The following is a 13,286-nucleotide window of genomic DNA, read 5'->3' as shown; positions in this document are numbered from 1 at the left end:
GTCAAACTAAATATGCTAAGGAATTATTGAAGAAATTTGGTATGGGAGATTCTAAATCGGTAAGTACTCCTATGATTACAAGTGACAAATTGACAAGAAAAGATGTTTTTGCACCGGTAAATCCTACAAGATACAAATCTATGATTGGAGGTCTACTTTATTTGACTCAGACTAGGCCTGACATTATGAATGTTGTTTGTATTGTTTCAAGATTTCAGAGTGATCCTAGAGAAAACCATGAGATGGCAGTGAAAAGAATTTTTAGATACTTGCAAGGTACATCAGAATATGGTTTGTGGTACCCTAAGGATGATAACTTTACTTTATGTGCATATACAGATGTTGATTGGGTTGGAGATCTTGATGACCAGACAAGTACTTTTGGTGTATCTTTCTTTCTTGAAAAGAAGTTGGTTTCATGGATCAACAAGAAACAATCATGTACTTCTTTATCTACTACTAAAGTTGAGTATGTTGCTGGTGCTACTAACTGTACACAAGTTTTATGGATGAAGCAAATGTTGAAGGATATAAAGGTGGATTGTAATGCATCGGTAGTTATTCATTATGATAACTCTGTTGCTATTGATATATCAAAGAATCTGATATGTCATTCTAAAAAAAAACACATATCTATCAAGTATAAATTTTTGAAGGAGAAAGTGGAAGCAAATAAAGTTAGACTAGTTTATGTGAGAACTAAAGAGCAGATTGCAGATATTTTCACTAAACCTTTATCCAAGGAATCATTTGAGTACCTGAGAGATAGATTGGGATTTTTTGCCCCTCTAATAGAGACTTGATTGATGCAGTTTGGCATCAGTCTGACATGAATTATTTGAGATACTATTCATTCTGGCACTGATGTGGGATGCTACTGCTCAGGTGGAGTAGTTAGCTTTGTGATTCAGAGGCTTATGTTTTTGCTTTGATATTTCTATTTGATTTCTGGCATTAATGTCAAAGGGGGAGAGATATTGATGTGAAAAAGGAAAGAAAAAGAAAAAGGTCAGAGGGAGAGATATTCAAAGCTATATGCAGGTGATTTTTGGTTGTCTTCCACAGGGGGAGACTTGTTTGGCATTTTTTTTGGTACTTAGATGTTTTTCACATCTAGTGTTGCCATCAATGCCAAAGGGGGAGATTGTTGGCCATTTGATGGAAATAATTATGTGTTTCATTGATGTTTTGTCATTGATGTCAACACTAGCTATTTGGATGCTTTACCGACACCCTTCTGGTCCTGGTAGCTTAAGTGGTTTCTGGTTAACTTGGATCTAGTATGATCTGGTAGGCTCTAGTATAATCTGGTGATGGAATTGGCTTGTTCATGATATATATACTCATATTTGGTCAATTGGTTTTGGTCTGGTGATTGGATGCTATCCTGCTTGTTTAGAAGATTGGTTTCTGATTTTGGCGAGGGTTTCATCGATAGAGCTTTTAGTGGAGATCTTTGATGAATTGCATAAGTGGTGGTTGTGCAGCTTCTGATGGATTTTAGGATGCTAATGGTGATCATGTTCAAGACTTGGCGGTTGGAGATCATTGTTGTGGCATGTGGACCTATACTTTGTCCCGGTTGATCTAGGTTATGGACTGAATTTAATGTAACACATGGACAGGACCAATTGATGTATTTATGGGATGTCTTATGTGTTGGATATTACTTGTTTGTTTTAAGGCCGACATGTTTTGTAATTATGTAATTGGTTTATTGTCTAGTAGCCAACCTAATTGTTTATGGTCGAGGGTTTGTATAAATAAATGTAAGATCTCATTGTAGATCATCATGGTTAATGTAAGAGGTCATGGTCAAGGAATGCAATGTGTGAATAATGTAATATCATTCAGGTAGAGGAGTTGGTCAATCATTGGAGATCGAATTGGGTTTGTGTAAGAGGATTTTGTCCTCTGGTATTGAGCTTAACCAAAACTGTACTCTGGCATAGGAGATTCTATCTTTTGTAGTTCAACACTTCTCTGAATTGTAGTTTGGATTTATATGTAGTTAGTGAGACTCCTTTTGTGATGAGAAATGCATTCTAGGTTGTTGGCCTTCCTGCAAGTGCATGCCCCTTCATTGTAATTCACATACTTACTACAGAAGTATTATCTGATTGTGGGTAGGCTTCCCACTGTGGTTTTTCCTTTTATCGAGTTTTCCATGTACAAATATTGGTGTTATGTGGATGAATTTTATTCTATGATTACTTCTTATACTTAATTGGTCTAACTACTATTCCAGTATTAATGTTTTGGGTTCTAGTATAAAGTTTAAATTGCTAATGCTTTTGGTAATCTATGACAACTGATTCACACCCCCCCCCCTCTCAGTTGTCTTTCGGTTATCTGAACTGTCTAGCAAGAGTTTCTACTTTCAAAACTAATAGTGGGCTTATTCTTCAGTCTACAATCTGCAACTCTATGTCCAAACTTATTACACTAGTAGCAATAACCATGGATATTGGGTACATACTAGTGTTGTTGCTTTGAACCAGCAAACCTTTGTCTCATCAAATGTCTTCCTCTCATGTTGTTGATTCTGGTGAATCCTTCACTATCCATCTTGGGCTTAATTTTATGATTTGCATACCGGTACGATGTTTGAGCCTTTCGGTTTTGAGCATATCGGTTCGCAGGCCGATTTCTTGTAGCCTCAGCATAGGTCTTATTGCTGGTATCTTTGCTAACCGTAAAGATTTGCTTCTCTTTACTATCACTAGAAGAAGAGAACTGTATCTCCTTACCAAATTTGTCTTTTTTGTTGGAACATTGTCCTTCTTCAAATCCCAAGCCACCGATATCTTTTTAATGCTTTTTATTGCTCAACATCTTGTCCAAAGCTTCAATGTTGCCCTCATACTTGCTCCTTATTTTTCAATTCATCCTTTCTTTTTTCAAGCTCATTTCTGAGCTTTACAATTTCTTCTTCCAGATTTTGATGCACCTTCTCCTTCTTCATCAAATCGGAAGATGTAACTTCACATATCCTCTTAGCTTCTTCCAACTAGAGTTTCAAGTCAGAAATCACTTGATTGGACTCATCTAGGGATTGCTTTAGGTGATCTTGTTCTTCAGCTGCAGAAAGCTTGACTTTCTTGAGTTCTCTTATTGTCTTACTTAACTCCTCAAGAGCACTTATGAGCTTGCCTTCTAGATCCACTTCAACTTCAATGTCTTCATCTTCCTCATCTTCCACAATTGGTTCATCTAGTGCCATAAAGAGATTAACTTCTCTTTCATCTTCATGGAAGTCATATTCTAATGCACTCTCTTCATCTATGGAATCATCCTCAATGGTATATAGGCTATTGTACTTCTGGTAGCTTCTTCTCTCTTGCCAGTAAAATTTCTTTTCTTTGCCTTTACCGAAAGATCTGCCAAATCTCCTTTGCTCATCTCCATCGGTTTCACTGTAGGGACATTTTGCAGCAAAGTGTCCTATTTTACCACAATTGAAACATTTGAGTAGCATCTTTTCTTTATACTTACCAGATCCTCTCTCGATCTTTCTAACAAAGTTTTCCACCTCTGCATCCAAGTCTCCAATAAATTCTTAATTAGCAACCTCTTCCTTTCCCTTTTTGGTGGAATTGAAAGTCTCCTTTTCCTCAAAGATCCTTCTCTAGTTGTCCTCATCTCATAAGCAGTTAAGTAACCAAATAACTCATCCATTGTGAAGGTTTTCAAATCCTTGGCTTCCTCTATAGCAAAGACCTTAGTATCATACTTAGATGTGAGTGATCTAAGTACCTTTTTGATAATAATTTCATCAGCAATTTCCTCTCCAATTCCTCTGATGGTGTTCACAGTTTCATCTACACTGTGAAGGTAGTCTGCAATATTTTCTTTGTCTTTCATCTTCAAGCCTTCAAGCTGACCTCTTAGTGATTGTAGTTTGGCCTCTTTGAATTTGGCATCTTCTTCAAATAATCTCTACAATTTATCCCAAGTCTGCTTGGCGGATGAGCAGTGCATGACCTTGACAAACTCATTATCTTATAGCCCAATGTTTAGCCTCTGCATTGTTCTCATACTCCTTCTTGGCATCTGGGTCTGCACCAAAATGCATAGTTGGTTCCATTAAACATGGGAGCTTTTGACGATGACGAGGAGGACTCATTTCTTGCCATTGTGTTCAAAGACCAGAATCTACCCAAGCTAGAGAAATCTTATCTGATCGAGAACCTAGGTTATGATACCAATTGTTGAACACAATGTACCACTGAGAGGGGGGTGAATCAGTGGTTCCCAATATTCTAAACCTTTTCAACTAAACTCTTGGTATTGGTTAGAAAATCAGACACAAGGAGGATATACTAGTGAGATAAGGAAAGAGATCAAATGCAAACACACAAAGACACTCAGCACATAACATAGATATACGAAGAAAACCCAAAGTGGGAAAAACCTCAGTGAGAAATGTCGTTGGAGATTACTGCTCAAATCTAGCCTCACAAGAAACACTGATTACAAAGTTTAGGGCACCAACCCCTGCATCGAGCTCCAACTCAGTGATGCACTATAGATCAGATTAATACAATAGTTGTAATCTTGTTACAAATGAGTTTCATAACTCTTGCAATAAAAAAAACTTCTTTGGTTTAACTCTTCTCAACCAGTTCTCCCTTGCTCAGTTCTTTGTCAGTCCTTTTTTCTCAATTTATACCATTTATGCCCAGATTCTGTCTTGCATACCCTTCACTGGTACACTCTCTTATCTCCTTCACCTTTTGCAGATTTCTTCTTGAATCCCCTTTGCTGGTTTACAAAATTGTAGTTCTATTTGGCAGCTTACCGGTTACTCTAACCTTACCGGTAAAACATATGATAAACCTTCTATCGGTTCTACCTTTCTGTCAGACAGATCCAACACTCATATTCTTTTAGTCTTCTCTTTGATCACTCTCTGCTCTCTCAATTACTCTATTTTTGTTGGCATCAAGCATCGTCAACTTAAGTCTTCAGTCTACAAATTTATACTTGATTGTTCCTGCCAAAACCTATATTCAAATTGGGCACGATAGGGTTTTTCTCCATCAAGAAAATCCATATCAAATCTAATCGAATCTCCTCTCCTCGATTGATGATCTGCAGTAGATCAGACACCACCGCCATTTCTGATGACATCTGTACTTATTTCTATATTTAGCGACCTGCAACTTGTTTTTTGACCTTTCTCTATCATTCACCATTAATGCCTCAGTTGTTTCCTTCAACCATCGAGCACAAAGATCGGATTGTCCTACTTGATTTATCTCACCAAAAAGCTTCTGCATCTTGATCTGCCTCGAGTCGTACTTCTTCTGTCATTGACATGTGATTCACGGGTTCCTTATTTAAAGTCGACTTACTCATCACCTATCACGTCAATGGACGATTTTCCTACAAATGCATGCTTGCCACATGGAATCTATGTGTCGTCCTCAGACACCATCCAACTCAACCCAGACTACTATGCTGGTTTGAGTTCATTCACTGACCAAGACACATGACCGGTGTTTTACCAGTTCATGTACCCTATCAGTAGATCATATTGTCTTGAAATGCTTTCGGTTTTGTGTCCATACTTTATGTGATCTAGCAACCATTCACTCAATTGGTTTGTCTTCTTCATGTTCATACATGCTCACTAGTGGATCTTCTTATTGCATCTGCACACCAAGCACATACCTACCGATTGACATTTCATACCGGTTTCCAATACTTGTCGGTTATCATCCCATACCGGTTGACATCAATGACAACATAAGACCAACAAGCAAATGTCCTCTTAAAGGTGACTTCCCTTTGAGATTATTTGATCATTATGACTATATTACTCTCTTCTTTTGATACCTATATCTCTTTATCTTTTGTTGGCTATATGCAGTTAATACAGTCTCGTGGATTATATTTTTGTTTTGTAGTATGCTTTTGAAGTGTGACTATTCTTTAACTAAATCGCTACTACTCAAACATTATGATTTCTCTAATTCTTATTTATTTTGGATCGTACTATTCCTTTTTTGAGATTTCTATTATTTGATGGTTGTGAGACCATATTTATTGTTTTCTTGTCATATCCCTGCAATTGTATGATGCATTACCATATACCTTGAATGGATCTTTTTGATTGTATTATGAATTCCCAGATTTTGAAGGGGTTGTCATTTCTTAACTATTAAACCCTTTATGCACCCCTTTATACACTATCAAAATTATAAGTTATGATGGAGTGTGAGAGGTGGTTGTCCTTTAAGAAGGCTTCTCATGAGTACTTGTACTGGTAATGATGATTATGAATTCATGATGCACTAATCTAATTTTCTGCCCTTTGTGTTTTGAATCTTCCATTGCTTGTTCTCCTTCAAGTCTTGGCTTGTGATCTTGTTAGGTTGATCTATATACTGTCTTCAATAAATACCCCCAATAAATGCCTTTTGGTGACCTTTCTTTGTTTATAACTCTACCCAATGCTAGTTGTTTGAGACTGCTCTTAGGTTTTCTATGTTTTTCTATGCCCACTTTCTTCGTAACAAAGACTTTTCACAACAATGTGTCTTTCATTAAAACATGATGGATCGAACCCGAGGAGAGTGGAGTGGAGGGGACAAGGGGAATGGTCAAGCCCAAAATTTAAATGTTTTGGGCAGAAGACCTAGAGCAGCATCAGAACAGCAGGTAGCAGGCAGACTTTTTGACCCTTTGGAGGGGGAGGGATCAGAAGGTTTGGAACCCAATGCTCCTTTGGATTCGAGGGACCCAGGTGGGGGTCCCAAATCATGTGGACCTAGGCCTGAGAAGATTGGTAAATGGTCTTCTCTATTTGGAATCAATCCTAAAGGTAAGTCGACTTTGCCTCCTGTTGAAAATATATCGAATATTTATCAGGGAAAGTACGCCATATCCATTCCTGATCAAATAATAGATCATAATATTGCTCAGATGGAAAGCACCCTGATAGGCAAATTCTTTGGGGTGAGACCTAATATTGAGGTTGTTCATGGATTCGTGAAGAGAAAATGGAATCTAAAAGGTCAGGTGGATGTGGTAGCTATGAATAAAGGATGTATCTCATTTTCCTCCTCATGTGAAGAAGACCATAAACAGATCCTCTACAATGGAACTTGGATGATAGGTAAATACATAATGTATATTCAGAAATGGTACCCTAACTTGGGTCAAGATGATGAGTTTGTGGTCCAAGTGCCTATTTGGATAAAGCTTCCAGGTCTTCCAATGGAGTACTGGGAGGAAGATGTGTTTGCTAGGATAACTAATACTTTCGAGGAGCTTCTTTTCATTGACCCGGTGACAGCGTCCAGAAGAAGACTCATTTATGCCAAAATTTGTGTAGGGGTTGGGCCTGATATGGATATGCTAGAGGAAATAGAGATAGATTCAAAACTTGGTAAATGGATGCAAAAAATAGTTTATGAATCTATCCCCTTTGCCTGTTTTCACTATAAGAGAGTTGGGCACTGGGCTAAAAAGTGTCCATGCAAAGTTTCCAAACCTGAAACCCAAACTAGGGTTTGGAAAAAGGTGGAAATGAACCCAGATAAAAAAATAGAAAAACCTTTGAAGGCTCTTCCTTCTGAAGGTTCAGATCAGGAGAAATAGTCCTAGATGGGAAGAAATGAGGAGGAATTAGCCAGGGAAATAGGAAGTGAGATGGTGGATAGAATGGAAGATAAGATTTCCCAGCAGGAAAACAAGCAGGAGAAAAGTGGAAAGGATTCTAATGACGGTGAGAAGAACTCACAATGCAACTACCTAAAAAGGACATGGAAGATCTGAATATAGCTGAGTTTGAAAAGTGAGAAAGTAATCAAATGGATAAGGGAGATAGTCAAATGAAGGACAATAAGGAGGAGGGAGATGTTCCTAACTCTTCGGGGCCAAAAAATGGAGTAAGTTGGTTTCAAGATGCTCAACATGATAATATCCTAGAGCAAGGACTTTCGGAGATATCGCTGGTCTCTCCAACCCAAGTCAAGCCGACTTTCCCAAAGGAAAATGCTCAAATATGGGGAAATGAAGAAGACATAAACAAGGCTCTGAGAAAGAGGGGGATAAATCAAGAGGAGGTTGAATTATTGGAGGAAAATAGAAAAGGAAAGAACAAAAATAATAATAATAATAACAACCATATGACTACCAAAAACACCAGAAGTAGACTAGGGGATGTGGGGGCTCAACACACATCACCTGGAAGAGATTCAAATGCAAAGAAGAGGGCCATGGAAGCCAGTAAGAATCTAGTAGATGGTACTCAAAGAACCATCTTTGAAGTAGGTATTTCCAAAAAACCATGAAGATTATTTCCTGGAATATACAAGGATTGAATAATCCTCATAAACAAGATTTAATAAAAAGTATGAGTAGAGACAAAAACTCGGATGTTATTATGATTCAGGAAACTAAAATGTCTAGGGAGAAGGTTGAATGTCTGAAAGTGTTTAGTGATGGGGGAGTTAGTGGTGGTAGTTCTAAAGGGGTTTCTGGGAGTATAGTTACTTTTTGGAATAATAATAATGTTAAGGGAGAGGTGTTGATTCAAAATAACAATATGGCTTGTATTAGATTTAAGTATATGAAAGATGGTACTTCATGGGTCTTGACTAATGTGTATGCCCCTAACACTAAAGTTGGTAGAAGTGTTTTCTGGAAGAACCTATCCTCGATTAGAAGTAAGTTTGTTGAAGATAGCCAGATTATTATGGGGGATTTCAATACCGATCTAAGAGAAAATGAGAAGAAGTGAGGAAGCCAAACTAATCTGGACAACAGATTGGACTTGATGGAGTTAATTATTAACCATTATCTCCATCATTTGGATTTGCAAGGGGTTAAATACACATGGACCAACAGAAGGAGTGGTGAAGATTTATTTCAGGTTAGGCTTGATAGAGCTTTAATTTCTCATGACTGGTTTAATTCCTACTTTTGTTCTTTGTCTGCTCATATCAGGGTCGGGTCGGATCATTATCCTATATCTTTTAATGTTGATCCCAAGCAAGGAAGGAGACATTTCCCTTATAGATTTGAAAGAATGTGGACCAAACACTCAGACCTTGAAAGCAAAATCAAGGACTGGTGGCAGGTTAGAGTTGAAGGAAATGCTATGTATAAGGTGGTCAAAAAGTTGAAGTTTGTGAAAGACAATGTTAAAAGATGGAATAAGGATTCCTTTGGGAACATTTTTGTCTCCAAAGATGCCACTCTCTTAGATCTAAAAGATATCCAAGATGAGATTCAAAATAATGGCTACAACAATGTCTCTAGAGAGGCTGAAGATGAGATCCTTATGAAATTTTATGATATCATAGCCAAAGAAGAAACCTTCTGGAAATAGAGATCGATAAATATATGGTTGAAGGAGGGGGATATAAATACCAAATACTTTCATATGTCCACTTTGAAACAAAAGGCTATCAATAGGATTTCTCAGCTTAAAGTCAATGGTGGAATTATTGATAATGAAGATTCAATGAGGAAAGTTGCTCTAGAGTTCTTCTCCAATCTTTTGACTAAGGATCAGAATCTAGACCTTCAAGCTCAAAGGGATCTTCTGGAATGCATCCCTTCTATCTTGGATGCTAACCAGAATTCCTATATTACTACTTTCCCTACTAATGATGAGATTTTGAAAGTTGTCAATTCTTTTGAAGGTAAAAAGGCCCTAGGCCCGGATGGCTTCCCTATGTTTATTTTTCAAATGTATTTGCATATTGTTGGAAGGGAGGTATCTAGTGCTATGAAAGAATTATTTGGTGCTAGGAGAATTATGAAAGAATTGAATGGTACTTTCATTGCTCTTATTCCCAATAAGACGGGGGTTGATTCCATGGATCTTTTTAAACCTATAAGCCTTTGTAATTTCCTGTACAAGATTATCTCTAAAGTTTTGACCTCTAGAATTTTGACTGTGCTCCCCTTGATCATATCTCCCTAGCAAAGTGGGTTTCCCTGGGAGGCAAATTTTGGACTCGATAATCACAGTCCATGAGAACATTCATTCTCTTTCTAGGGCTAAAAAAGAAGGTTTTCTTTTGAAGCTTGATTTATCTAAAGCCTATGATAGAGTTGACTGAGGCTTTAAGCAAACTATTCTTTTAGCCTTTGGATTTTGTTCAAGAAGCATCTGTCTTATTATGCAATTGGTTTCCTCTACTTCTATTTCTATGCTGGTCAACGGGTCTCCCTCACCCTTTTTCAAGTCCTTCAGGGGTCTCAGATAGGGGGATCCTCTCTCCCTTGTTCTTTTCATAATCATGGCGGAATGCTTGGGCAGATTTATTGGAAAACTTGTTGAGAAGGGAGAGTTTAGAGGACTTAAACCTTCATTAGCTGACCAAGTGTTCTCATCAACAATTTGTGGATGATTCAATTATTATGGGGAATTCTTCTGTAAAAGATTCTAGAAGCTTAAAGAAAGCTTTGGAAAGATATGGGAGTGCAACTAGTCAACTGATTAATTGGTCTAAAAGTTTTGTTTATTTCATAAACACCCCAGAGAGAAGATAGACTAAGATCAGTAATATTTTGGGTAGCCAAATTGGGAATCTCCCTGCTTCCTATCTTGGGCTCCCTTTATGTCAGGTTCCTCCTGATACCTTCTGGGGTGCTCTGGTGGATAAAGTTTATAAGAAGTTAGCTGGATGGAAAGGCTCTTTGCTCAGTCAAGCAGGAAAAGTCCAGCTTCTGAAATTCACTCTCCAGAGTATCCCTCTTTATGCCATTAGTCTTTTTAGAATTCCTGTTAAGTTTGAAGAGGCTATTAAAAAAATTCAAAGAACCTTTCTATGGAATGGGGTTGAGGAAAAGAAGAGAATGAATTTGATTGCATGGGACAAGGTGTCAAAACCTATAAGAAAAGAAGGACTTGGTCTTAGAAGAATCAGAGATATGAATGAGTTTCTCATGGCTAAGTAGATATGGAGAGGTTATAAAACTGAGGGAGAATGGAAACTGATATGGGATAATAAGTATAAAAGATGGCTCCCGACCCTTCATAGTTTTCTCAAGGCTGAAGATATTCCAATTGGCTCTAACATTTGAAAAATGTCACTAGAACTAGAGACATAATACTCAAAGGAGTGAAATGGAAGGTGGGGAAGGGTAATTTTATTAAATTTTGGGAAGACACTTGGTTGTTAGACTCTCCCATTAGTGACAATCCTGATTGGGGTAAGTTTCAGGATCAATATAAGGAAAAAATTGGTACTACTGTGGCTGGCTACTGAAATTTAGGTCATTGGAAGGACCTATCCACTATTGATCCTTCTCTTGAGCATCTGAAAAAAATATGAATTCTATGGTGGTGGTTGATGACGAGGACCAAATTATCTGGAAACTTACTGCTGATGGTAAATTTTTTGTTTCTTCTCTTTATTTTCAACAATATTCTACTCAGGATAGTCCATGTTGGGCTAAGGCTTGGGTGAAAGGTCTTATCCCCAAAATTAATATTTTTTTTGGACTATTCTTCAAAACAAGATTCTGACGACTGATAATCTCAAAACAAGAGGCTTTTGTTTGCCTAGTATTGGTCATCTTTGTATGCAGAATGAGGAAACTATTAATCACATGTTTATCCATTGCCCTTTCTCTGCAGATATTTGGGCTAGATGCTTGGACAACTTCAATGTCAGATGGGTCTTCCCTGAAGATGTCCAAGACGTCTTCAATTCTTGGTTCCACCCTTCGAAGAACAATTCAGTTAATCAGCTATGGAAATTTGCTTTGCCTCATATTTGTTGTGGAATCTCGAAAGAGAGAAATGATAGAGTGCTCAGAGATAAGGCATCAAAAGCTCAAATTATTTTTCAGAAAATCAAAAGACATATGGTGGAGAACCTCTACATCACCAGTGGAATAATGAATCCCAAAGATCAAGGTGATAACATCATTTTTTAAAATTAGAGAATAAAGGGGAGTGAAATCATACATGCTAATCCTAGAGAAGAGGTGAGATAGGAATGTCCCCCTCAAGGTGTGGTGTGGTATTAAGAGATGAAGGGGGAATATGTAAAGCTATCAAATGTATTCCAATAGGTCACCAAACCAATCATGTTGTTGAGGCCATTGCTGCTTATCAGGGGTTGGTGATAGTTCTGATACTTAATGTAAAGTACAGATGCCAATAGCTAACAAGATGAGAGGGGGGGGGCGTGAATCATACAAACTTAAACTTCCATAAAATCAATAGATTCAACCTCGGCAACTTATACTTCAGCAATATAACCAAAACTACTAAACATGCAAACTTATAAGCATATAATCATCATAACACTCATAACACCAGATTTAACATGGAAACCCAAATAGGGAACAACCACTATGGGATTTCGGACCCACCAAGAAATATACTCTTCTAGAGTATGCTCGGTTAAAAGAAAATCCTGTTAAAGATTACAAACACATTGCTAGATGTGACCCGGTTAAGGGATTTCCCTCAGATCTGTTAGGATCTTCACTTTGTTAGAAGTGACCTTGTCAAAGGATTTCAAACACTCATTTAGAATGTTACCTTGCTAGAGGGTTTACATATAAGACTGTTAAGTCCACTTGGTTAAGAGATTTTCTGTCACTTACAAAATAACAGTAATAAAACCTATCTGCAACTTCACATCTATAATGCTAAAGCAGATTCTTATTTGCTTAAAACAATCTAGTCATAAGACTTATCTTGTCCCTCTGTTGGGCTCTCTACTCTGTTATTCAAATAGGTCTTCAATCTTATGTGCTCGGTAATCACTGTGTAGCATCCCTATGCATACACTTGCCTGCATACATTGTTTATTAACAATTTCTTATTTATAAACAATTGCTAACCACTCAATCTCCTTGATCACATTTCCCATGATCAATCTTAGCCATCAGATCTTCAAACTTGACCAGGTTCAATGTATCCTTTGATCTGAAAACATTTTACCTTACCTCGGGACTTGCATTCCTTTCTTGGAACTTGCACAAGTTTATTGCGGTTCAATCTGCGTTGTAGATCTTCCTGTCGATTTTCCTTTGCCATAGATCCTTAACAAACTTCATGCACGACATACCAATCATTTATACATCTCCAGCTAATCATTTTCCTTCATTAAATAATGCCTTTCTCCATCCCATGCGCACTGTCATAACTCGGTTGCAACTCAGTAAATACTAAACTTTACTCGGTAGACATTCCACCTTCATTAACTGATATCGATAACCTTAGGGTTTACCGACTAGGTTCATTGCTCGGTGACATAGTAAAGTATTAACCTTACAATTAATCAACATATGTAGAATATCAA

Source organism: Cryptomeria japonica, chromosome 7 (genome assembly GCF_030272615.1).
Source record: "Cryptomeria japonica chromosome 7, Sugi_1.0, whole genome shotgun sequence".
NCBI classification, from domain to species: Eukaryota; Viridiplantae; Streptophyta; class Pinopsida; order Cupressales; family Cupressaceae; genus Cryptomeria; species Cryptomeria japonica.
Note: the sequence above shows the minus strand (reverse complement) of the source record.